The following is a 25999-nucleotide window of genomic DNA, read 5'->3' as shown; positions in this document are numbered from 1 at the left end:
AGGAATGACACAATATATTCAGTATGATGAATGGGAAAGTCCCACAACCATGAGTGCTGTACCCAGCAAGGATACCATTCAGAATTGAAAGACAGATCAAGATCTTCCCAGACAAGCAAAAGCTAAAGGAGATCATCAGCACTCAATCCACATCACAGGAGATGCTATGGAACTCTTTAAGTGGAAAAGAAGAGGCCAAAACTAGAATAAGAAAATATATGAAAGAAAAAATATCACAAATAAAGACAAATATATAGTGAAGATAGTAGACAAATCACTTATAAATCTAGTATGTAAAGAATTAAAATGGCAATAAGTACATACCTATCACTAGTTATGTTAATGTAAATTGACTAAGTGCTCCATTGAAGAAGGTATGGTGCCCGAGTGGGGAAAGAACAAGATTCTTACATGCACTGCCTACATGGACTTCCAGATTGGAAGGTACACACGAACTAAAAGTAAAGGCTTAGAAAAAAGATATTTATGGAAAATGAAAATTAAAAAAAACAAAAGAATCTGGGATAACAATATGTACAGCAGACAAAATATGCATAGCAGACTTTAAAACAGAGTTTAACAAGTGACAAAGGACTCAGCAATCCCACTTCTGTGAGCTTACCTGAAAAAAAATTAAACACTAATTTAAAAAGATGCATGCACCCCTATCCCTATGTTCACTGCAGCATTATTTATAATAGCCAATATTTGGAAACAACCTAAGTGCTCATCAATAGATGAATGGATAAATAAGCAGTGGAAATACATGTGTGTGCCATGTGTGTGTACACACATACACAGGAACATCACTCAGCCATGAAGAAAGAATGAAATCTTGCCAGTTGTGACAACATGGATACACCTAGTGGGTATTATTCTGAGTAAAATAAGTCAAATAAATATAAACAGTTTATTACGTAACTTATGGGAGAAATCTAAACAACTAAACAAATGGATAAACTAACAGATACAGGAAGACTGCATAGTTGCCAAAAGGATGGATAGTAGGGCTATGAGAAAAAAGTCCAAGGGAATTGAGAGGTGCAGACTTATAATAGGAACATACATCAGTCACAGGGATGTGAACAACAGTGTAGCAATTGCAGTCAATAACATGGCAACAATTTTGTACAGTGACAGATAGACAGTGGCCTCTTTTGTAATGATTGCTCTGTAAGGTGTATGAATGTGGAATCTCACTATGTTGTATACCTGAAACTAATGTGATACTGTATGTCAATCAGACTTCAATGAAAAATAGCTTTACATTTCAGAATCTAAAAAAAATGAAAATATAAAAAGTAAAAATGATCGAGACTACATAATTTACAGTTTTAAAAAATTAACTATAATTTATCTTTTACTCTCAGGTTACAATCACAATCTCATGTCTGAAATACATTATAATATCAATTTCAATTCTGATGGCCTGAATGTAAGAACATTAAAGAATCTAAACCATTGTGAAAGTTCTTAAATCCTATGGTAAAATTCCTTGTAGATTTAGTTTTAGCCCTTTTTCAGAATATAAGCACTTATTTCAAACATGAGATACCATTATTCCAATTTGAAAGTATATTAGACAATATTTGTAATATTCTTTCCCATAAGTCTTAGAATATACAATAATATAGCATTTAGTGAAAAAGAGAAGTCAGAGTGGTCATAGTTATCACAGTAAAATAATAATAGTTTTGGTAATTTTCCCTTTGAAAGGCTATTTTAAAAGATACTAATAATGTTTGGCATCAGTGTTTATCAGTCACTAATAAGTAGATTAGATTTGTAGTTACTGTTTCATAATTCATGCTTATATGCAAATTATGCTATTATAATTATAGTCCATTGCTTATGAAGATAAAGCTATTTATGCGTTAGGTTAATGTTTAATTGGCATTCATAGAATTATAACCAAATGCAAAATAAGTACAGTGTAACACTGTGCTTCATCTTAATTACAGTCATATATTTGTAAAGAGTTTCCTTTTTTCTCTTAAAGAAAAAAGAAAATACTTTACAAAAACCTGCATAATAGGAAACACCATATGGTTCATTATTTATCCATTAGAGAAAATTGAAAAGAACAGCTTGTTCTTTTGTAATGCAGAGATCCTACCTTTACCTTCCCGTACAGTCAGATTTTGACCTCAGAATTTCAGGTTTGATCTCCAATCTTGTTCCTGGTTACCGATGTGTTAACCTTCCACAAATGCATTTGTTGTGCTTCTAGTTTTGACCATTTATGTAAGGAGGATAGCACCAGTGGCTGTCAATTATTACTATATGAGAAGTGAGGAATATAGAGAAGGTATTACAGTCCAAGCTTGCATTTAAGATGAACTTATCCATCTTTGAAGACTATAAAATACTGAGAACAACTCCTATGCTTGGGAAGTCATAGAAATCTTCAGTTTCGAAGCTGATATTTTGGGTGGGGGATCATGTGAAGAGAAGCTAAACTATTTTATCAGAATTGTTTCATAGCCATGCTCAGGCAATTAGAGATATAAGTGAATGATCCTGCACAGAAATCCTGCAGGCCATACACAACTATAAGAAAATAGTAACACAAATTTTAAGCAAACATAAGCCAGTGGGAGGATAACTTAGTACAAGTGAAGAAAGAGTCAATATGTGTGTGACTGAGGCATGGCATGGGCTTGTTTCCCTATGCTAAGGGTTGCGGAATTAATTGCCTATAGATGTCACACGGCTACCTTAACAGAATTAAGTGGACTTAATGGCAAGTGCCGTTTGGCCTCCGTGTCCAGGGTAATGGATACCGGTGGGGTGTGCGGACCTGCAGAGCGAGGACCCTGTCTGAAAGTCACAGGCACTGTCCTTTCTCTGATGACCATGATGCTCATCTATGAGTGCCATATTTTTCACAAAAAAGCCCCAATGTGAAATGAATGCCTTTTTATTTGAGAAATAATTTTTACACTATTTTAAATTTAATTTTTAAAAATATTTTAAAAATTTATTTTTAGAGAGGGGGAGGGAGAGAGAGAGAGAAACATCAATGTGTGGTTGCCTCTTGCGCACCCCTACTGGGGACCTGGCTCACAAGTCAAGCATGTGCCCTGGATAGGAATTGACCTGGTGACCCTTTGGTTCACAGGCCGGTGCTCAATTCACTAAGCCATACAAGTCAGGGCTTAGTTTTAATGTTAATAGACTTTTTTGAAGCAGCAGAATGGAGCAGAGGCACATGAACTCCCCATATATTCTCTGCCCCACACAGGCACAGCTTCCCCTACTATCAACACATCACACCAAAGTGGTACATTTGTTACCACTGATGAACCTACAGTGACATAGCATCACTACCAGGCATCCACTCTTGGAATTGTATATTCTATTAATCTGAACAAACATATAATGATGTTTATTCATTATTATAGTACGGTACAGAATTGTTCACTGCCCTAAAAATCCCCTGGGCTCTCCTCCCTCTTCATCACTCCCACTTAACCCAGCAACCGCTAGTCTTTTCATTGTCTTCATGGTTTTGCCTTTCCAAGAATGTCATTCATGTAGTTGGAATCATACAGCGTATAGCCTTTGAGATTGGCTTCTTTCATTTAGTAACATGAATTAAAGTTTCTGCCATATATCATGACTTGATAGTTCATTTCTTTTTTAGCACTGAATAATAGTTCACAATCTGGGTGTATCATAGTTTATCCATTCACCTTTTAAAGGCTGCTCCCAAGTTTTGGAAATCATGAATGAGGCTGCAAGAAACCTGTGTATACAGATTTTTGTGCAGAGATATATTTTTAACTCTTGTAAATATCAAAGAGCATGTTTGCTGGTTTGCTGTATTGTATGATAAAAATATGTTTACTTCTGTAAGAAACCACCAGTCTTCCTGTTTGGCTCTATCATCTTGCATCCAACTGGCATTGAATGAATGGGGGGTTCCTGTTGCTCCACATCCTCACTACCCTTCGGTGTTTTCAGTGGTTTGGATTCTACCATTCTGATGGATGTGCAGTGATATCCCATTGCTGTTCCAATTTGCAATTTGCTAGTGACATATTTGATGTTAAATATCATTTCATATGTGGATTTGCTACCTGTATTACTTCTTTGATGAAATGTCTATTCAGATATTTTACCTATTTTTTTCACTGAGTTGTTTGATTTTTACTATAAGTTTTAAGAGTTCATTGTACGTTTTAGAAACAGTCCTTTATCAAATATGTCTTTTGCAAGCATTTTCTCACAATATGTGGCTTGTTTTCTGATTCTCTCAGCACTGTCTTTCTTAGAGAAGTTTTTAAAGTCAATGAAGCCCACTGTATTAAGCTTGTTCTTTAATGGCTCATGTCTTTGGTGTTGTATACCAATAGGCATAGCCATTACCAAGGTCATTTAGATTTCCTTTTGTTATCTTCTTGAGGATTTTGTGCTTTGTATTAGGTCTCTGATTAATTTTGAATTAATTATTATGAAAAGTTTAAGTTTCATATCTAGATTCGTTTTTTTAACAAGTGGCTGCCCAGCTTCCTGCATGATTTGTTGAAAAGACTATTTTTACTCAATTGTATTGCCACTGCTCCTTGTCAGATCAGCTATTTATGTGGATCTATTTGTGGGCTACAGTCTGCTCCTTTGACTAATTTGTCTATTCTTTTGTAAATGGCATGATACTGTCTCAATTACTGTAGCTTTATGGTGGGTCTTGAACTTGTGTAATGTCAGTCCTCCAAATTTGTTCTTCTCTTTTAGTCTTATGTTGCCTAATCCTGATCTTTTGCCAAATCTATTAATTTTTTTAACATTAGAAAAATGCTTTCTGATATTGTATGTGCCAACACACTATAAGCCAAATTAAATATTTTTGCAAGCTGTTTTTCAGTCCACAGATTGCAAATGTGTTAGGCCTAAACCAATATATCAATAGATTGTTTTGAAAATATTTCGAGTATTGCTGTTAAAAATTATAGAAGTATAGTCAAGAGAAAAGTTTAGATTCTCTTCAAAACTACCATTTAGAATCCTGGCTGGTGTGGCTCAGTGGATTGAGTGCTGGTCTGCAAACCAAAGGGTCACCCGTTCAATCCCTAGTCAGTGCACATGCCTGGGTTGCAGGCAAGGTACCCAGTAGGGGGCCTCTGAGAGGCAACCACACACTGATGTTTCTCTCCTTCTCTTCTCCTCTCTCTAAAAATGAATAAAATCTTTAAAAATAAATCACTATCATTTAGAAGGAATAGAACTGATCATTTTAAAGTTGTCCTAGCCTAACAGACACCAATGATAAGAGCTCCTATTTATTTGAAACAGAACCAGAGACTGTGTTCCACCTACAGTCACAGAAAACCAGACACAATGAGAACTATATCCAATGAAGCACATATCAAGAGGGACACTTAAGATAGAAATCACTGTTTTATGCCCTAGTTGGTGTAGCTTAGCAGATTGAGTGTCTGCCGGCAAACCAAAGGGTTATTGGCAGTCTAGGGAACATGTCTGGGTTGTGGGCCAGGTCCCCAGTAGGGGCCATGCAAGAAACAACACATCAATTTTTCTCTTCCTCTCTCCATCTCTTCTTCTCTCTGAAATAAATATGTAAAAATTGAAAAAATAAAATAGTCTTAAAAGAAGAAATCACTGCCATAACCATGCAATAAGTTATTGTTGAAAGATGCTAATTTGAGAGAAAATGTCTTTCTTAATATTAGTGTGGTCTTTTTATGTCATTTTCTGCTTGGAAACAGTAACTCCTCTCCTCAACCATATCTATACCTGCTTCCAGCCCTTCAAAAAGACATTCAACGCCTACCTCACCCAGAATTTTTCCTTTGTCTTTACATATACACACATTAAATCAAGCATTATTTTCTTAAATGTTGCTGATACTTAAGATTATACTAATTTTTTTCTAGCACATACTCTCATGACACCTTATACTTCTCCTCAATACACTTGTCATCATCTTAATTGAACAGTTAATTTGGTATTTCTGTGTTCTATTCTGTGCCACCTATTAGAATGTAAGCTCTGTAATGTCCAGAGCTGTAAAAGATTCCTTCTCCAGTATATTTTTTATACCAAATGCAGTCTTTGCATAAAGTCAGAATATGTTAATGTTTGTTGACAGAATTGGTAAATATAAAGGAATGTTGTTGGCCTTTATGAACCTATTATATTCTAAAAAATAGAAAATATTATTCCATTTAAATACTTAGTTAAAATGAAAACTGAGAAATTCTGGGTGTGAACTCAGGAAATTGGGGGTACGTTTTACTGTTTTTCTCTAACAGTGGCAAAAGCAGTCCTTCAACTTCAATCATATTGTGATAACTTGGAAATAATTACAAATACAAACAAATCAGAAATCATAACTATACCATTTATCGTGGCATGGAGTTAATGGTTACTTCATTTTTATATATCTGTAGTGTAGACTTTATATTAGAGGTGTATAAAGCACATATTTATATATTTCTATGCATCTGCATTAATGTTAACATTATTTAAGAAACACTTATTGAAAGTCTTCTTCATTTTTTTTAGCACTATTGCCTCATTTTCAGTGGGTAGGTCCAGAATCAGGGCATGATGTTCTGTACAATATTAAAAGTCCTAGATTGTCATACTGAGATTTTATTTTCTTGAAACATCTAATAATATAACAAAATTGCAGTTGCACAGCTGTGATGGTTTCCTGGTTTCCACAGAAGAGTTGTTTTTTTCTTTAAAGAAAAGACTGAAAATTCATCCATATTCAGATGTTCCTCCTGCATGATGGCTCCATTATTATTGTTGGTATAATCACCCCAGTACTTGGCAAGACTTATTCATACTGCAGGAAAGCAAACTTTTCCAGAAATCAAAATACCAAATATTCTGAACAAAATAATTGGAGGATAAGGGCTTTCTTAGAATCTAAAATGTTTACTTGACAAAACCTTGACAAGTGTGAGTAGGTGTTTAATGAAAAGGAAATTAGTCGTAGAGCAAAATTCACAATTTTCAACCCAGCAAAGGCAATACGTGGTTCCTATGGTACAACCGAAGCTTAAATCCAGGCAGACCGCTCCAAGACTCTGATCCAGACTGATTTTTAATTCAGAAGTCAATGGCTTAAAGATTCAATTTCTGGGTTTTGTACAGATTTGAAAGCAATGTCTTGTTTTCCTACCAAAGGCAGTGATGGTGGAACTGTGCCCAGACACACTCACAGTTTCTAGGAGCCAAGGCTAAGAGTATAATTTTTAAAATGCACTATTTTGTTTCATATGTTTATGAAATAAGAAAGATATGGTCAGATCCATAATATTTTATATACAGTCGCCCTCTGAAAACATTGGGAGAAGAAACAGAGACAGAGGAGATATATTTATAATTTACTTTTTCTTGGCAAAATTTTTTCTGAACCTTAACAATTTTAAGTAATTGATACATCTTTGAAAATGCCAGTGATTAAAGGTATGGTAGAATAAAACTTATGGAATGTTTAAAGCTACTTATATAGTCTAATAAAGTTTGTCTGGCTATTACGGTAATGCTTTTTTCTTAAACTGTTTTTCTCCTCTAAGTGTTTATGCATTAGATAAATAAAAATATAAAGAAGAGCCTAAAAGCAAGAAAATACTGTTTTTTGAAGAATAATCGTGTGTACATATGTAACACTATTTATTCAGATTATTGTTGGAAAAACAAAGTTTATATCCAAATTATTTCTGTCTACCTATTTTTTTGATCATGTATCTATTCAGATTATTTTGGGAAAAACAAAAAAGTTTATGATGGTTGAACCCTTACTAAGACTTAAAGTTTTATTTAAAATAATCCTAATAGGTATTTTAATTGTTCCATTTCACAACTGGTCATCTATTAAAGCCCATAAAAGGCAGTTATTATGCACAGCAAGGGAATGAAAGAGACTTGATTCTAATCCTGAATGCATTTTCCTAGTTGCTATAAGTCAGAGGCAAAGACGTGATCTCATATGTACATTTATTTTCCTTGAATAATATTATCCTCGTGTTATTCTTAGCCCTATGAGCGTGCTATTGGTTTTTATGATTGGAACATCAAACTGAGTATCTCAAATAGATTTTTCAAGATTCTCCTGATTTTTTCCCACAAAGTATATTCCTGTGTGTAATCAGTCCACTTCAGATCTGTCATTGTGTTTACTGCTGTACACAGTACAAGTTCATTGCTCTCATCTTGGAAGGCTATCTTTTTTGCCTTGAACCCTCTCCTTATTCAGCCTTCATCATTTTGTAACATAAAGCTGGGATACTTTCCTAAATCATTTTCTACAAACCAAACCTCAAGCAACTTTACTGTCTAAAAATATGTCATTTGCTGCAGACTTTAGAATTTATCACATTGCACTTCTTATATTAATATTTTTTCTACACCTATCTGCATTCCTAACATTGTGCATTTAATATAAGCATTTACATTCCAATATGTAATATGGTTCTAGAAACTGTAATGTAAAGATGATCAAGAAACATCTTTCCTCTTGATTCACTCACAGATTGATGCCTGTATGTTTTTTTTCACTATGCCTGCAGAACATGATTCCTGTGTTATATTGAAATCTAAGGTTTACAAGTTACCTAAATAGCACATTCTATAAATTTTATTAGTTACCCCTTTATTAAATCTACCCTTTAGAAAATAGTAAGAGTATATCTCACAATTAAGATACAATATAAATTCAGTGTCTGATTCTCTCTCTCTCTTTCTTTTAGAGAGTGAAATGTAGGGTGAGGGAAAAACAATTGCTTGCCTCTTGTATGCACTCTGGGAATCGAACCAGTGACCTTTCACTTTGCAGGATGATGCCCAAGCCACTGAGTGACACCAGTCAGGGTCCAATAGTCTTTTTGTCCAGCAAAATACCTAGTACCACTTGCCAAAGCCAGGATTCAATTACATGAAGGATATCAAAGATCATCATGATGACAGCCTCTAGGACTGGAAGTCCACACGCTCCTACCCATTGAATTTTTATCAGGCTCTTCAAGGAAAACACAACACAGTCAAGTCCTGGATGAAACAACCTCTTTCCCCTTTAATCACCTAGAGAAGAGACCATGCTAGATAGCATGCATTCACCCCTGGTGACTAGCAGCTCCTAATACACACTGTCTTTGTCCCTCCCCCATATCCCCATCAGTGATGCCTCAGGGCGACTGGCCTCTGAGCCCCTCAAGGGCTACAGGAGAAGACCCCCACCCCTGCCCCACAGAGCCTGATATACTGAAAGCTGGGGGCTGCCCGAGAGCCACAGAAGTGCATAGTAAAGCAAAGGAACACCCCACTGAGTACAAAACATGAAAACACATTCTCATACAAGTTGATAAGCCTGCCACAGGCTGTGTGGACTCTTTATCTGTGATAAAGAAGTGTTCCAGAACCAAGGCTCATTGTTAGGTGACTGAGTCAGGGTCAAACACCTACATGCATGCCTTTCCTAACACTTGCACTGTATGAGAAAGTGTATTTTTCAAAATACAGATAAAGTGACTCAAGTGGAGAGGGTAAGTGATTTGTTTTCATTATGTATGTACAGGCTATAGATGATATAATTAACGGATCAGCATTCCTCATAGCTACAGCACACTTAGGAATTCTTGTTATGTTTTACTTAGGTTCTGGTTTTTACAAAGGAAAGACACAAGACATAAACTGGATTTTGACAGCATGCTGCAGACATTTTTACTGGAATTGATGACTAAGATGATCACTTATGAAATAAGTATTCTGTAGAATATATTATATGAAATGTATAAGTAATGGTGGCCAACTGATATTATATCCCTGTTTAAATGACTATCCAACTCCAATTACGCTTTCCCATATCTTCAAATTTTCTCATTGGTACATCAGCTTTTTTTCTATACTCAAAAATCTGTCCTCCATTCACATTATAAGATATTTGAGATAATGAGAAGATACCTTCTACTTTGACATATCTCATCACATGCTAATATATTGCAATGTTGGAGAGGAAGTAGATAAAATTAGGTAGATTAGTGATGTAATTTCTGATGTAGATGGAGACAACTTGTCAGCATTGTATTCTATTTCTATACAACCTCTTTACCTTACACTCTGCCAGTGGGGAATGCAGTCAGTCCCTGAACAACACGGATGTTAGGGTGCCAAACACCCACACAGGTGAAAATCCATGTACAATTTTTGAGTGTATAAGAACTTAAGTATTAAGTACCTACTGTTGACCAAATAGGCTTACCGAATATAAATAGTTAGCACAAAGTTTGTATTGTTTTATATATTACATACTGTATTTTTGCAATAAGGTAAACTAGAGGGAAAATGTTATTAAGAAAATCATAAAGATTAAAAAATTACCATATTTATTGAAAAAATTCACATGTAGATGGACTTGTGCAGTTGAAATGCATGTTGGTCAAGGGTCAACAGCATCTAAAATAAATGCAGTGGTGTGTTACTTTCTGGCAGTGGATAAAAACTACACATTATTTGACAATTTCTGCAAGTGAGAAACCTGAGCATGACTTTGCTGAGTCATCTGTTGGGGACTCAGTAAGCTACAGTCTATATGGATGTTTGGCTGTGAAACAGTCTACTCCTCACTCAGTCACACTGTTCGTAACATCCATCTCTTTGTAGATGTGGGACAGAGAATCCCCTTGTCTGACTGTCTGTTAGATGATGGTCATTCTCAGCTTCTAGAGGCCATGTGCAATTCCTTACCATATGACTTTCTCACAATATGGCAACTTACTTTTTGATAGCCAGGAAGAGACGCTCTCCAGTCTCCTAAAATGGATGAGTGTACAACATATTCAATCATGGGGGTAAAATCCTAACACCTCTGCAATGTGACTTCATCTCAACATGGGAGTGGCATTCATCAGGTTTGCTCTGTTCTCTTGCTCAAAGGCAAATCACAGGTCCTCCTCACACTCAGGGATCATCCCTGGGTGTGTCTCCCACAGCCGACACTTTTCTGTCCCAAAGCAAAGTTTAATACATTTAGCCTATGAAGTGTCTTACTCTCTTAGTGAATCTTTTAGTCCAATTTATCTAATGTTCCATATGCATGTGTATGTACATGTAGACATTGGTTTATTCAACCAGCAGAGAAAAGAACTATTAATTAGTATGAGTTTTAAAAAGTCAAGTACTTGTTTTTCCCCCCTGATATTGGTCTTTTCAAGGGAAAGCTTTAATTTGACAGATTTTAACTAAATCAGCCAAATAGTTATAGTCTTTTCCAAGACTATATTTTAACTCACTCTCACTTACACATTCTGTTTATGCACATCTTAATTAGCCAAAGGATGAGTGGCCAGAAAAGAAATACATACTGAGTTTTAAGATTTTAGAGCACAAAATATTAGTGTGTCTGACTGGGAACTCTTTCATGAGAGATTGCCTGCTCACCAAATAAATCCTTTACTATCTATCCATCATGGTCTTCAATTTTCCAACAGAATAGCCTGATTCATCACTGTTATGCCAATGACACCTGCTGTATCTGTTGTTGCCTACTGATTCCCCTGGGGAAATTCTAATATTTCAGGCTTATGTGGAAGATATTAAGTTTGATATCACAGAATTTCTTGCACCTAGCAAATGCTAAATGCATTGACTTTGGCTATTCATACAAGGACTGTAGGTATTTAAAATTTCAAAGGAGCTCAGAAAATTAATAGCAAAACTATTTTATTTTGTTCATGATGAAAATGAGGCCTAAAGCTGAAACATGATATCACTTAGACAACAAATCAATGAGTTGAAAGAGTCAAACTTGTTTTTTAACTTTAAAGCAGTGTCTATACCTTGTTTGAAGTGTTCTGGATGTACCTTTCAAGCCAGGCCACACAAGACAAATTATTGCCTCAATGTTATGATGACTGAATGACCTTGTTTCATTTTGCTTTTTCTTCAGTTCACATATCAGTTATTCTTCCACTTCAAATCCTTCTAGATCTCTTCATCTCCTTCAGGCTCTTCCTCCTCCTACTGTTTTTTCTTCCAATTACTCATAAAATACACATATATTGAATTCCTGTATCAGTTGTTTGTCAAGCAAATTTTTTTACTCAAAAGGAGACCAATTCAGTTTTTACCATTGCCTCTGTCTCTATTTTTCCCTCCTAATTTCACTCTCCCCCCCATTCTTACTCCTATAGCCATTATCCACCACTGTCAGGTGCTGTGCTCTCTGATGTCTGGTTCTCTGGTTTTGAAAACCCATCTTTTGGGGCTTTGGGCATGGAAATCATGAGCACTCACTGTCCTGACATCAGCCCCTTGGAGATGCCACCTGTGCTATAGTGGAGATATGAACAGTTCAGAAGTACACACTTGCATTCTCATCTATTTACTTGAAAATGGGTTTAAATGGTTTCAGGGAGCATATGCCAATGATCAATGGGAGAGAGATGCAGCAGGGAAAACTCAGATATTCTTCTGTCATTATGAAATTTGCATTCTACTTTGGAAGATAGGTAATCAACAAATAAAAACCAATAGATATATAATGAACGTTAAGTACAGAAAATACTGTGAAGAAAGATAAACAGGAAAAAAGGAAATATAGAGTCATTAAGTGGACAGGATGTTTTGGTACCGTGTCCAGGGAAAGTTTGCTAGAAATCAAGTTAGGCAAGGACCTGAATGCAGAGGCGATCAATACAAATGACTATGAGGAGAACATTTTCAAAGTGAGAGCATCAGTGTGAAGATCTCAATACAGAAAGCAAGCTATTTCATTGGAGAAGAAATAACTAAGGCCATAGTGATGGGACATGCAGCAACATGATACATGTGGGCACTGGTATACAATATGGGTAAATCATGTAAATGTAATATGCAGCAAAAGACATTACAATGAGTCCATTTATATAAAGTTCAGAAGCAGGCAATGTTAATTTATGGTGTTAGAATAATAATTGTGGGAGGCAGGAGTGAGCAAGAGGGTGTCTTCTGCAGAGTTTATAGTTTTTCATTTTTTTTAAATAATAATGAATCTCTTCTTTTAAAAAATTTTTAAAATTTATTTATCTTTTTAGAAGGAAAGGGAAGGAGAGAAGGAGAGAAATATCAATGTATGGTTGCTTCTGGTGCATCCCCTGCTGGGAACTGGCCCCTGCTGGGAACTGGCCCCTGCTGGGAACTGGCCTGCAACCCAAGCACGTGCCCTGATGGGGAATCAAACCACAATCTTTTGGTTCAAAGGCCCATGCTCAATCCACTGAGATACACCAGCCAGGGCAGTTTTTCATTTTTTGAACATGAAATCCTCTCTTTGTAAAGGTTTATTAACCTGTGTACTACTTAATTGCCCTTTTATGAAGCAATTTTACCAATAAGCATACTTTACACATCAAAACTCCAGTGGAAGGATATAAGCCACACACTGGAAAGAGAAAATAAAACTATTTGTACATACTGCTCTTGTTTTACTGACATTTGCTCAAATCTTCACCTTGCTCATCATCCACATATCTCTTCTCAGTTGCATATTTTCCTGACCCCCAAATACTGATTTTTGTTTCTTGTTTGAACTCTTCTTACTGGACATGTCATAGCATCCCTCACTTTGTATTATTATGGGCTTTTTACCTATCTCTCTTCGTGGCTGAACTATAGCCCGGATAGGGACAAATGCTATATGTTCTGTATCCACGGCATCAAGCACAGAGCCTATCACATAGGAGAGGCCTGATCTGTTTTTGCTGAATGGATGAATAAATAGAATGGAAGGAAAGAAAGAAGGGAGAAGAGAGTGAGAATGGGAGAGTGAAATGACAGAAGAACCAGGTTAGAAATCAGGTCTCTCCACTCCTGGTCCAGAAGCATAGCCTTCTTTCATGCAAAACAGCTCCTCAGGGCCCACTTACTTTTCTGTCTGAGAATGCTGTTGACCAGTGGAGCCTCATAGCCTGCTGTGATTTTTCAAAGATAATACATAGATGTGTAGATTTGAAATGGTGGCTAATAATTCTAGCTTCACTATAGATCATTGTTATTATTTATTTGTAAATATGGTGCTTACCAACAGTGTACAATCTCTCTGTCTGTAGTTTTCAAACTCTGCTTTTTGCTGATCCACCATGGTCCATTCTAGACATTTCCTTTTCAGAATGATGATTCTACCTTCAAATTTTCTTAATTCTGATATTTTAGATGAAACATTTTTACATGTTATTTTAAAAAGTCAATAGCAGTAACCTCCTCAATATGACAGAAACAGTGTTTTTGATCTGACCTAATATTCTAAAAAACATGATGCCATAAATTATGAAGAAGTTGGGAATTTTCTGATGTTCCTATTTCTCCCATTATAATTCAAAGACAATGATATGTGCTCTGTTATCTTTTAATAATTCATTTTCCTTATTATTTAAATATACCATAGAAAAGTTCACTTTTCTGGATTTGAATTCACATTTCTATCATTTATGTTTAAGCACATATTTTCTACTCAATTTTGAATAAAAACAACTAGAAACTATTCATCTACACGGATAACGGCAGAACCTCTTTAGGTATAAACATAACTCAAAAAGAGAAATCTGTTTAATTTTTACTTAATGGGTTATAAATGGGTATTTCCATTGTAAATTAGAATTAGAGTTAAAACCTGTTTATAATAATAAATTGTCTACAAAAGTATGCATTTGGTTTATTCTAACTGTAGCTATATTATTCTGAGCATTTAGCAGAATATTCAAGTCATAAATAGGCTAAAAAAAGTTCTCCTACAAAGAACTTAAAGTCCATAACTTAGAAATCTTACATCAGCTTGAAAGTTTGGAGTAAAGGCAAATATCAGGGGTAGAATAATAAATGTAACAAAATAAGCATATTTGCAGAGTTGAGTAATGAACATTAAAAAAGGAACTTTTTCAGACACACACAAATAACTGCTCCAAATAATTGTAAGTATTATTACCCATTTTCCCCAAAAGTCTATATTCTTGATTTACCTTTGTTAATTTACTCTGGAACCTGTTTTTTTTAATTTTCTCTATAAATATGAAATCACATTTTTGTAAGTATTTTTTGAAATTCATGAATACTATGATTATACCACAATTTATCCATTCTACTATTTATGAATACTTACATTGGGATTTTGTTTTGTTTTGTTTTATTTTTGTACATTTTGTTTTAACGTGTATTTTATTGATTATGCTACCTATATGGTAAAAAATATTTTTTAATGTTTTTCTACCATTATTCATAGTTGCTATAGGTTTGTGTCTATGAAGCTAATAGGCAAAGTTTGTCATGTCGAGGAGAAATCCTTGCTATGAGAAATCACTCACATGTTAGCCTTAATCGCTCCTTTAAAACACATGTTAGCAGCTGAGTCTCCCTGTGCTTAATTATCTAGAGTAATCCAAAGAAAAGCATGAGCTGAAGTGATTGATTTTCATTTCCTTTCATTCTAGTAGGTAAAAGATTAGCTGTTGTCTTTTGATGGAAAGCCAAGAGCTGTTATTTTATAGAATATTTTTGTTTTTCTCAAATGCTTCTGCAATTAATTCACCAACACTTTTATTTATCACCTTCTGTTCCTAACTTGTTGTCTTACACTGATACATTAAAGGCAAGTGAGGAAGAAAAGAGCCTAACAGGGGCATAAGCCAGGTATGCAAATGAGAGAAGTGAATATTTTGAAGTGACCTACAGATTGTGCTAGAGTGACAGTTACTATGGTTACCTTCGAATAAATACTCAAGATTAAAAAGAAAAACATAAAAAATAGGTTACTTGCCTTTTCTGTTACTTTTAACTATGTTAATTATTCATCTCTTTGTTTTGTATGAAGAAAAATACCCCAAAAGAGAATATTTGCTATTTGAAAGGAAGAGAAAACAATTAATGCCTCTGCATGAATGAATTTTCAAAAAATTCATTATTTGTAGGAGGATATAGACCTATATCAGCGAGGTATAATAGCTCTCATTTTGCTAATTGAAAAGCAGACCCTGAAACAATCTTAAGATTTTTTAGTTTGTGTTATTTGTTAGATACTGCTTTATAATAAATATCAACACAATTTACCAGTTTAAAATATTAAATTAGTTTTCAATTGTTACATGACAAGTTACCAGTAATTTAGCAAATTAAAACAACATAATATTATTGTGTGACAATTTCCATGAGCCAGAAGTCTATCTTTCTGGCTTACTAAGTACATTGGACCTACAAATGGGAAAGACAGAAAGCTGAGCATTCGTTTAGACACTTGAATTAAGAAGAGAGAGTTATACGAACATAGGGCAAAAGAAACATTCAGGCTGAGGAAATGCCAGTGCAAAACCTCTGGTGAGTTGGAGGAAGAGCAAAGGAAGAGCAAAATGGGTGAGCAAGAAAAAGATGGGTAGAAAAAGATGTCTCAGCTTGTTGAGGTTGATATAACAAAAGTATCATAAACCAGGTGACTTACAAAGAACGAACATTTATCTCTCACAGTTCTAGAGGTTGGGAAGTGTAGGGTAGGTGCTGGAAGATTAGATGTCTGGTAAAAGTCCACTCTCTGGTTCACAGATGAACGTCTTCATTGTGTGTCCTCCCAGGGCAGAGAGGACAGTTCCTTCTCTGGGGTCTCTGTCACCATGGCATTGAACCTAATCATGTGGGCATCCCTCTCATGTCTCAGTCACCTCCCGGAAGTATTACTTCCTAAAACCAGGAGGGTGAAAATTTCAACATACGGGTTTCAGTGGGACAAAAACATTCAGGCCATAGTAGATGTGTAATGTGTAAATTAAGGTGTAATTTTAGACATTCGAAGAAACTCGGAGTTTTATCTGAGTTCATGGAAAACCACTGGAAGATTTTGTGCAAAGAAGTCACATGATTTGACCCATTTAAAAAAAAAATTACCCTGGCTGTTTAGTGGGGAATAAGATGTAAAAGATAATGTTAAAGCAGAAAGAACTGATAAAAAGAACTGATAAAATGCTGGTGAGGCTGATGTACGATAAGGGTGACAGATAATGCTGGCTTGGACCAAGGTGGTAGTGCTGAGGTGGTGAAAAAAAACGTGTTCTGAGGGTATTTCAGAGGGAGAGTTGACAGAATATCACTGATTAGAACTGAGATATGAGGAAAAGTGAAACTCAGGATGATTTCAAGAGTTTTGTGTTAAACAACTGTTAGTAAAGGGCTCTTGTACAGAAATAAAAAAAATAAGAAAAATTGTTTGGCAAGAAGAATCAAGAGTCCAATTTTAAGGGTGATAACTTCGAAATGCCTATTGGACATGTACAGCTTTGCAACCAATTCATTATATAACATGAACAACTATGTGAGCCGTAATGATCTGCTCCAGGCTGTGCCACCCTGGAGGAACCCAGCTGCAGGCCAAATGGATGTGTGTGAGACTCTGTAGGCCCAACCACGCCAGGCCTCGTGGGGCAAAGCTGCCCTCCCCACACCAGACCAGTCCCACAGCCAGAGAGTCACAGTCAAGGACTCAGGCCCTCTGGCTGGCCACGTTCTTCATGCAGGTACATTCTTAGCTCAGGTGCCTTCATTCAGAGACCCTGTATTTGAAGACCTCCTCACGTACCTCTGCCAATGGCTATTTGTGAGAGAAGGGAGGGGATATGTTTGATTCCTAATTCTACCGCATCAGTTGTCCACAAAACTGCATCAGCAGTGAGGCAGTCCCCGCACCTTTCCTGATCCGCCTGCGTCTCAACCAGTGCACTCACGGCAGAGAATGGAACATGGGGTAGTGGGCATTTTCATAGTTTAGCTTCTTGCTCATACTACAGCAGGGAGTGATTAAAAGCTTTGTCATTATTTTCTTGTTGGCTTGTTTCTGATCAGTGACTCTGACATCCAGCAGTTTGGCTCTCTCCAAGTCTGCTGAGCCCTGACAAATGTTCCCTAAGAGGCTCAAGCATCTTTGTCCATTCCAGCAGCACCTGCGGAATTTCTGTCAACACATTGGTATGCCTGTACACCTTTGACCATGAGCAAGGAAGCAGGGGGTCTATGAGGTATATCTTCAAATTGCACTTAGGAGAAATCATGTCTTCATTTGTATACTTATAATTCATGTCCCAACTCTATACAAATTATAAATTATTTTGAAGATACTTTTCCCCTCCTTGTAAGAGTTCTTAACCTCTACTTCTAAACTGTACCTCAGCATTGCCAATGAATTATACAACAATTTTACAAATATTTATCAAAAATCTAGCCCTGCCTGGTGGATTGAGTGTGGCCTGTGAGCCAGAGGGTCGCCAGTTCAATTCCCAGTCAGGGCACATGCCTGGGTTGCAGGCTAGGACCCCAGTAGGCAACCACATTAAGGCCCCATGAAAGGCAACCACATAATGATGTTTCTCTCCTTCTCTGTCTCCCTCCCTCCCTTTCTCTCTCTAAAAATAAATAAGTAAAACCTTAAAAAAATAAAATTAAAAAAAAATCTGTTAGACACTGGCAACAGATTGGTAACCTAAAAGAGGCAGGCTTCTTACAAGGAAATGCTGTCTTGGTGAGGCAAATATTAAGCAAATAACAAAAACAAAGGTATAATTTTAAAGGAAACAATGTAAAGTATGATAAAAGAGTGAAACAGAAAAAAATGATTTAGATTTATGGTGGGGCTGTGGGAGCCATATTGGAGGAAACAGCATTTAATATGGGACCAAGAGAGAACGCAGGACGAGATCAGCTTGGCGGACGGATATGTACCAGTGCTATCCCACTCTTCTGCATGTAGAGAGCCTGGGCTGAGTGCAGTTCAGGAAAAGATACAGCATAAAAATTAATTTTACAGTGCTTGAAAAAGTTGAAGTGGTATATAAGTGTACATTATTATTATTAATCATTACAATAATGTGTAAATGTCAGAAAAATTTATCTCTGGCTGGAAGTATAAGTAACAGAGAAGCTCTGAATACAACCACATAGCTCTAATAAATAGTTTAACATCATATCTCAGAACACTCTGGTTCATTATGGGAAGCCAAAGGAAACAATAAGGATGCCAAGATCTAGAACAAGCAGCTAATGTGTGGGCGAGATGCAGTTGCTGATGCCAGGGAGGTCATTCCAGTGGCCAAAGCTGCCATTCAGAGATGCTGGCGACTGATACCAGTTGTCGTCTGCACTGCTTGGCATGGCTGCGGGGACCCTGAGAATGCAGAGCCATGAAGATATGGGGTGGTACCGGAATTTTCTACCCACTCATGACAGGGGTGAGGATTCACTGATGGGTGAGGATTCACTAACAGCGTGTCTTCTGGTCAGGTCTTGGTGTCACCTGTTCAGGCAATAGTACATCCTCAAAGCATATTGTTTCATGATAATGTTGATGAGAGAAAAGTCAATACCCAACCGGGCCACTGTCTGTGTAGGGTTTGCTTGTCCCCCCACAGCTGCAGGAATTTTCTCCAGCATTTGGTTTCTTTCCACATCCCAGAGATGGGCAGATGAGGTGAATGGGCATGTCCACATTGTCCCAGTCCAAGTGGGTCTGTGTGTGCATGTGTGTGGTATGAGTGGCCCCTGAGATGGACAGGTGTGCTGTCTGGGTGGGTGAGTTTCCATCCTGCATTCTGAGCTCTCTGAATGGGCTCTCACCACCAGGGGCCCTTAATTGAGATAAATGAGGTGAAAAATAATTACCTTAATTGTTCTTATTCATCTTTCTTAAATATAAGCATAGCTGACATTTATTTCACTATTTAATATTAGAAGTATTTTGAATCTTTATTTAGAAGTGTGGTGATGGTTTTGTGACCAGGAATATTTTGTATGAACCTAACTTTTAATTCAAGTAGCATCTGTTAAAATTGGTTTTGTTACACTTTGTTTCACTTAAAGTCAGTTTCCAATAACCTATTCATGACATGAAGTGAGGCCTACTGTACTAAGAACTGATATCCAAAGGATATTAAAAGGGAACTATACATTAAGTCACTCACGGGAACTTTCCTAAAATGAACAAGAAAACTGATTGATGTTCAGAGGGGAGAGGGGAGGAAATTTCAGGGGAAAAGGGGAAGGGTTTACAGGAACAAGTATAAAGGATACATGGACAACAACTAAGGGGGGTGGAAATGGGAGGGAGGTGGGGAGGGCTGGGCGGGTGGGCTGGGATGGGAGTAAAAGAAAGAAAACTGTACTTGAACAACAATTAAACATAATTAATTTAAAAAATAAATAAAAATCACCCCCCCCAAAAAAAGAAAACTGATTGCATTCAAATAGCCAGGAGGTCAGAGACAGGAAAGATATGAAATTGTACCTTTGGACTGTTCTGGTGTAAACCTGATAGTAATACACATGCAGACCTGATTGATGAGACTACAGCATGAATATAAGACCCTACATTACAACTACTCCAGAAGATGCAAAAATGCCTCCTCTGTGCAGTCCTGCCTGGCAAGGCTGACCTCCCGTGTGGTCTCTCACACATGTCTCTCCTACAAACTCCCCAGTGCCACAGGGCAGAGGCTGGATCATGTTTAGACCATTTCAGGCTAAGGCATCTGCAGTTTGTATATTGTTTTAGCTTTTTTGCCTCTGAATTATAGGAACAAAAGTGAAAATGCATGGGAGTGCATCCGAGTAAGCCACAGTGTAAGTCTGCCAAAATATTATCCATTTATTCATGTTTCTGTTGGAACTAAGTACCTACAGGGAGAGCAGGACGTCCTGTTCATTGTTATTTTCTCCAATGTCTAGTGGAATAGCTGACACCAAGCTGGTGCTTGGTAAATATTTACTGAGAATCAAAAGTATTTTTCTTGTTTTTAAACCACCATCTCCTGTCTGGTTTGGCAAAGCTCACTCAAAGTATTTTTGAGGATGCCATGCTAACTGGAATATTTTCTGAACTTTCAGTTTACCTTTGTTTTGTCTTAGCTTCCCCTGCTGTTCACATGAAAGGATCTTTTCGTCATTAATATCTCAGCTTACATATCATATCCACAAAAATCTTACTGAACTACCTTCTCTGAATTGATACGCACTTAATATCATATCATGTTCTCCTATTTTATTTCTCCACATGGAACATATTCATATATTTTCTTATTGATTGACTTCAATTATTCGCTCTGATGTAATTAGCATGAAAACAACTTCCTTGTCCACATACAGAATGGTCTCATCAAGCATGCAGAACATGGACATATTTCAGTCCTCCAATCTCCATTTCAATTACATTCCATCCGCTCTGCCTTTTGGATTTGAGTGGCTTTTTAATTAAACACTTTTGAATTGACCTTCCTGCCTTACTATCTGTATTTTACATTATGTTCCTTCTGGAACAAAAATGTATTGGGATTGTTATAAAATAATTGTATTCTCCCACTGCCCCCCGCCCCCACCCCCCCAGCTGGCTAGGACTTCTACAAGCCTCACTAAGTCCGAAGCTGTCTGCAAGGAGGAAGAGTTGCCAGCAAGAAAGCTAGAAGCTGGGATGTGAAAGTCCAGGCAGAATATGGAAAAGTCTGTCTTATGACTCAGAAAAATTGCAGTCACTAACTAAAAGGTGCATTCAGAGGCAAAAAAAAATCCAAAATGACCTGAAGCTGAAATCCTGCATGCTAGATTAAATAAAGGTCCATAAACCATCCTGGCAAAATTCAGGACTGCACCAGTGGACCAGTGATGCTTGGTGGGTGGAGCTCTACTAGAGGAGGAGACACTGACTCCATAATCAGAGTCTTAGGTGTGCGAATGGTGAAAACAGTTGTCCAAATTCCGCTATTCTGCTATCCTACTTCGCTTTCTCAGGGAAGGGAGACGTTCTCTGGGCATAATGTAACTCTAGTTCCAGGGAGAAAAGAGAAAAGAATCCAAAGACCAATGATCAGGCAGGGTCTTTAATCAGAAAAAAGAAAAAAAGAAGTGGAAAGAGTATTTCAGTAGTTCTTGTAGATATAGCAGCCTTTGACAGTTAAGAAGACAGATAGTGTTTTAAAATACTCAATTCCCTAATATCAAAATTAATTATTTCAGAGACTGTTTTGGAAGAAACTCTATTTAATGTCTAATTTTGAATTTAAAAACATGTTTTAGTTTTACTTGAAAAAAGATCCACATTTCATGTATTCACATGTATACAAAAAAACCTTTCACATTGTTGACAATGCCATTAGTCCAAAATACAATTTAAAATATAAAATTATAAAGTAAAAGCATTTTTCATAGTTATTCTCAGGGTTAGTGAATAGAAATATGTTCTTAAAATAAGTTTTTGAAAAACATATTTTAGAAAGTTTTATAATCTTATTCATAAGAATAGCATGCATCAGTTGACATAAATATAGTTTCATTTAATCATCATGTTATAGCATATGTGGCTGTTTAATGAAATATATTTATAAAAGTTGTTACTCTATTATATTAAAAATGTATGTATTTTCATATCCAATGTTATTTGATATAATGTAAAACAATTATTTTAAACAATATGTTTTTTTGCCTTAGTGAAGAACATTTGTATTTAAATGACTATATTTATATATTACTTTATCAAGTATTCATCTTGATAAAAATTTCTATAAGCTATAGAATGGATAGCAATAATACCCACTTGAAACCATATCATGAGGGTTAAATAAATTAATATATATAAAGGGTTTTGAAGCTGCTTAGTGCCTGATATACATTTAGTTGTAACTATAATTATTATCATTATTGCTGTTATTAGCTATATTAATGTTATTATTAATAATATAATAACTGACTTGTCTATAAGATATAGTAGATACGTTTGAATGACCACTGCCTACTAAAGTTTAGAATGCTACCTAGCACAGTGTTGGAAGTTATAGACCTTTTCTATTACTGTAATAACTTATTATTATTCACAACTCACAATGAAATTTAAGTAAGAAATGGTCACTCAAACCTATGTGCTTGTTGAAAAATATGTCACTGATTACACTCTATTGTGTGGTTAGAAGTATATTTGAGTAAAATATATGTAGGTCATCTATCAAAGTCGTGAAAACTCTAGAGAGATTAATGCATAACATTGTTTAAAGTATGTTTTATTTGACTTGTAGGAAATAAAAACAAAGTTGGAGTGGTAACTGTTGGAATAAGCAGATCCAACATTAGGCATCTGACTTCCTAAACTGGCAGCAGGCTGCTGATTAACGTTTGCAGTTGGGGAGTATTGTAATCTGAGCTGTGCTTTTGGAAATAATTCTGCACTCCGAGTGTGACAAATTGAAGAGGAATATTACTAAAGCAAGGATGCTGATGGGAAAATATGGCAAACTTCATTCACAGGGTCATGAAGAAACAAAGTTCTGAGAACAGTAGGAATAGAGTTTGATTTCCAAGTCTAAAGATTAAAGTGGAATTGAAGAGCTGGAGCTGTAGCCAATGCATTGAGGAAAGGGCTTTTCCTCAGACACAGAATAAATGAAGTTATCTTCTCCATCTGCCAAATGTTCCCTCAGAATCAAACCCAGATCCAGGTGATCATGCTCTTCATTAGTAAATACTTCTGTGGCATTTCCAACTCTATGCAATGGACCTATTAGTAGAATTTATCATTATATTTTTTGTAGATTTCTATGAGTTGATGTTTACTGATTTAGATGAGACCATGTAATGACATGTTAATGAGCACAATTCATTAGCCTTCTTATATATACCAATATATTGTTTAATATTTCATTTATACCAGATTTAACATTTTACTTAGTATTTATTCAATATTACTCTATATTTAAATAAATATTGTTTACATTATACTGGTTCCTCAAAGTCATAGAGACTTAAAGAAAAAATGATGGTTTATTGCTATACATGGCAACAAAAGACCTTGGAAGCTTCAAAATTTTTTTCTGTCATTCCCAATATCATCAGTAATCTTTTCACAATGTTGATATGAACTTTACTATAAGTTGATCCTGCCTTAGTAGGATTTACAAATGCAATGACATGGAAACTAAAAGATGCATAGACTACGACCAATTAAAATCCAGGTCCTGCTCATTAAAATATTAGTAGCCTTATTATCTGTGGTCTCTCTGCCCAAAGTAAAGAATTCAGCCAGCTAGAAAACCAAGGAACACCTCAATTAAGATTAATTTATTCTAAGTGATCACACACTTAAAAATAAATACAATTGTGTAATTGTCTTGACTTTAAATATTCTGAGAAAGACATTACTATACAGTTAAAAGTTATATTGGACACTAAATAATATTTGTGTTATTAAATAAAATATCCACTAAATATCAGTGGGCAGTATACCCCTGAATCCATCTCTAGAAATGTGAAGTTAAACATGAAAAAGGGACTTCATTTATACATTATAAAGGGCTCCATAAATACCTTTTGTTTTATCCTGTATGTACATCTTCATATTGGATGGGGCAACTAGACCCAAGAATACAATATTCAAAGTAATACTTATGGCTTATTATATGGTTTGCTCCCTGGAATAAAGAAAAATATGAAATGGTAATATCAAGTTGGTTTCAGCTCCAGCCAGGGGCCTGCTGAGAGCCACCTACAATACAAAGTATAATGGACTAAGCAAATTTCTCTCAAAGAGGTTAGCAAAGTTAGTGTATGATCTGCAACTTGAATCAGGCTTTCCAAGGAACCTCGTGCTACCCACCAGAGCACCTTGCATCCTGGCCCACAGTTCCTGGCTCAGGAATGAAAAGATTAGGAGAATTTACCTGGGATACTTGAACTAGACTTAACTTTAAAAGGTAGTGATTCAGCCCTGGCTGGTGTAGCTCAGTGGATTGAGCATGGGCCTGCGAACCAAAAGATCGCGATTTGATTCCCCATCAGGGCACATGCCTGGGTTGCAGGCCAGTTCCCAGCAGGGGCCAGTTCCCAGCATAGGATGCACCAGAAGCAACCATACATTGATTTTTAAAAAAGTAGTGATTCATTTCTGGTGGTCAAGGTGTGAATTTATGTTTTCTGTCCATTGGTTTTCAAATTTCTGCCATGTAGAGAAGAATAAAGCTGGCACAGAAGATTTTTCAAAAATGATTAGTAGAGAGGAAAATGGCCCACATTAAGTCCTTGGTTTTAGTTTTCTGTTACTTAGCCACAGTCCTACTTTTGCAGTACTTAGTTCTGATAAACTGGGATTCTTCCAATGAACTCTCTCTTGGCCACAAATTGCAAGTTAGCTTCTTTCATTTTCAAAATATAGATCTTCCTTTGTTTAATTAACAAAAATGTTATTTTTGTATTTAATAAATTTACATTTTGTATAGTACCTTGTGATATTCTATAGATGCAGACTTGAGAAGATAGCATTGTAGACAGCTTCATAGAACATATGCTTCAAAACATATTTGGAGTAGATGCCTGCTCTTACATCCTTCCTCATTTTTTCCAATTCTGTTGTTTCTCTTGCTGAAAAGATAATGTTTTTATCCAGGTACTTGCTGTTCACTATTAAAAGGCCAAGCTTAGAAATCACAAGTCCTTTTGTGGTTCAAAATATATGGAACTTGTATTTCAAAAGCTGTATGACTATCAAGATCTGCCTTCTGTTGTAAGGAGACTAATAAACTACTAAAAGTAAAAAAAGTAGCTGTCTTTTTAAAGTGGTAACAACCTTTAACACTGAGAACACAGCATTTGGAAAGGTGTCTGCTGATGGAGGATGCTAGGGTGACATTGTAAGGAAACAGCTGCTACAATCCCTTTCAGATAACACTGTGAAAGACAGCGTCATGAGTTCTCTGCTTCTGTAAGAAAAGTGGTATTTGTGCTTAAATATGAACAACAATCAGGAATTATATGTGATAAGCAAAGAGGTAGCATTTTGGGGTGACCAAATATTCAGAGAATATGAGATCATGTCTGATAATGAAGGAAAAGCCAAGGCACCGAAAATGAGGAGCCAACTGCCACAGTGAAACCGCAGAATTGGTACCAGGCTTGCAGGCAGGTAAAATGCTAAATGATGTACATTTAACCCTAAAGATAATGGGAATCCAGGAAAATATTTTGCACAGTTACAAATAATGTAATTTATTTTGTG

At 36.1% G+C, this 25999-nt stretch overlaps 1 pseudogene; it reads right to left on the bottom strand.

Moving 5' to 3' along the window:
- Positions 1–2858, bottom strand: part of LOC119044313 (tropomyosin alpha-3 chain-like) — a 111424-nt pseudogene extending 108566 nt beyond the window's left edge.
- Between the last annotated feature and the right edge of the window lie 23141 nt (positions 2859–25999).

The sequence above is a fragment of the Artibeus jamaicensis genome, unplaced genomic scaffold (genome assembly GCF_021234435.1).
Source record: "Artibeus jamaicensis isolate MK-2021 breed Jamaican fruit bat unplaced genomic scaffold, CSHL_Jam_final contig_76, whole genome shotgun sequence".
In the NCBI taxonomy this organism is placed as follows: Eukaryota; Metazoa; Chordata; class Mammalia; order Chiroptera; family Phyllostomidae; genus Artibeus; species Artibeus jamaicensis.
This window is presented reverse-complemented; position numbering and strand designations above follow the sequence as displayed.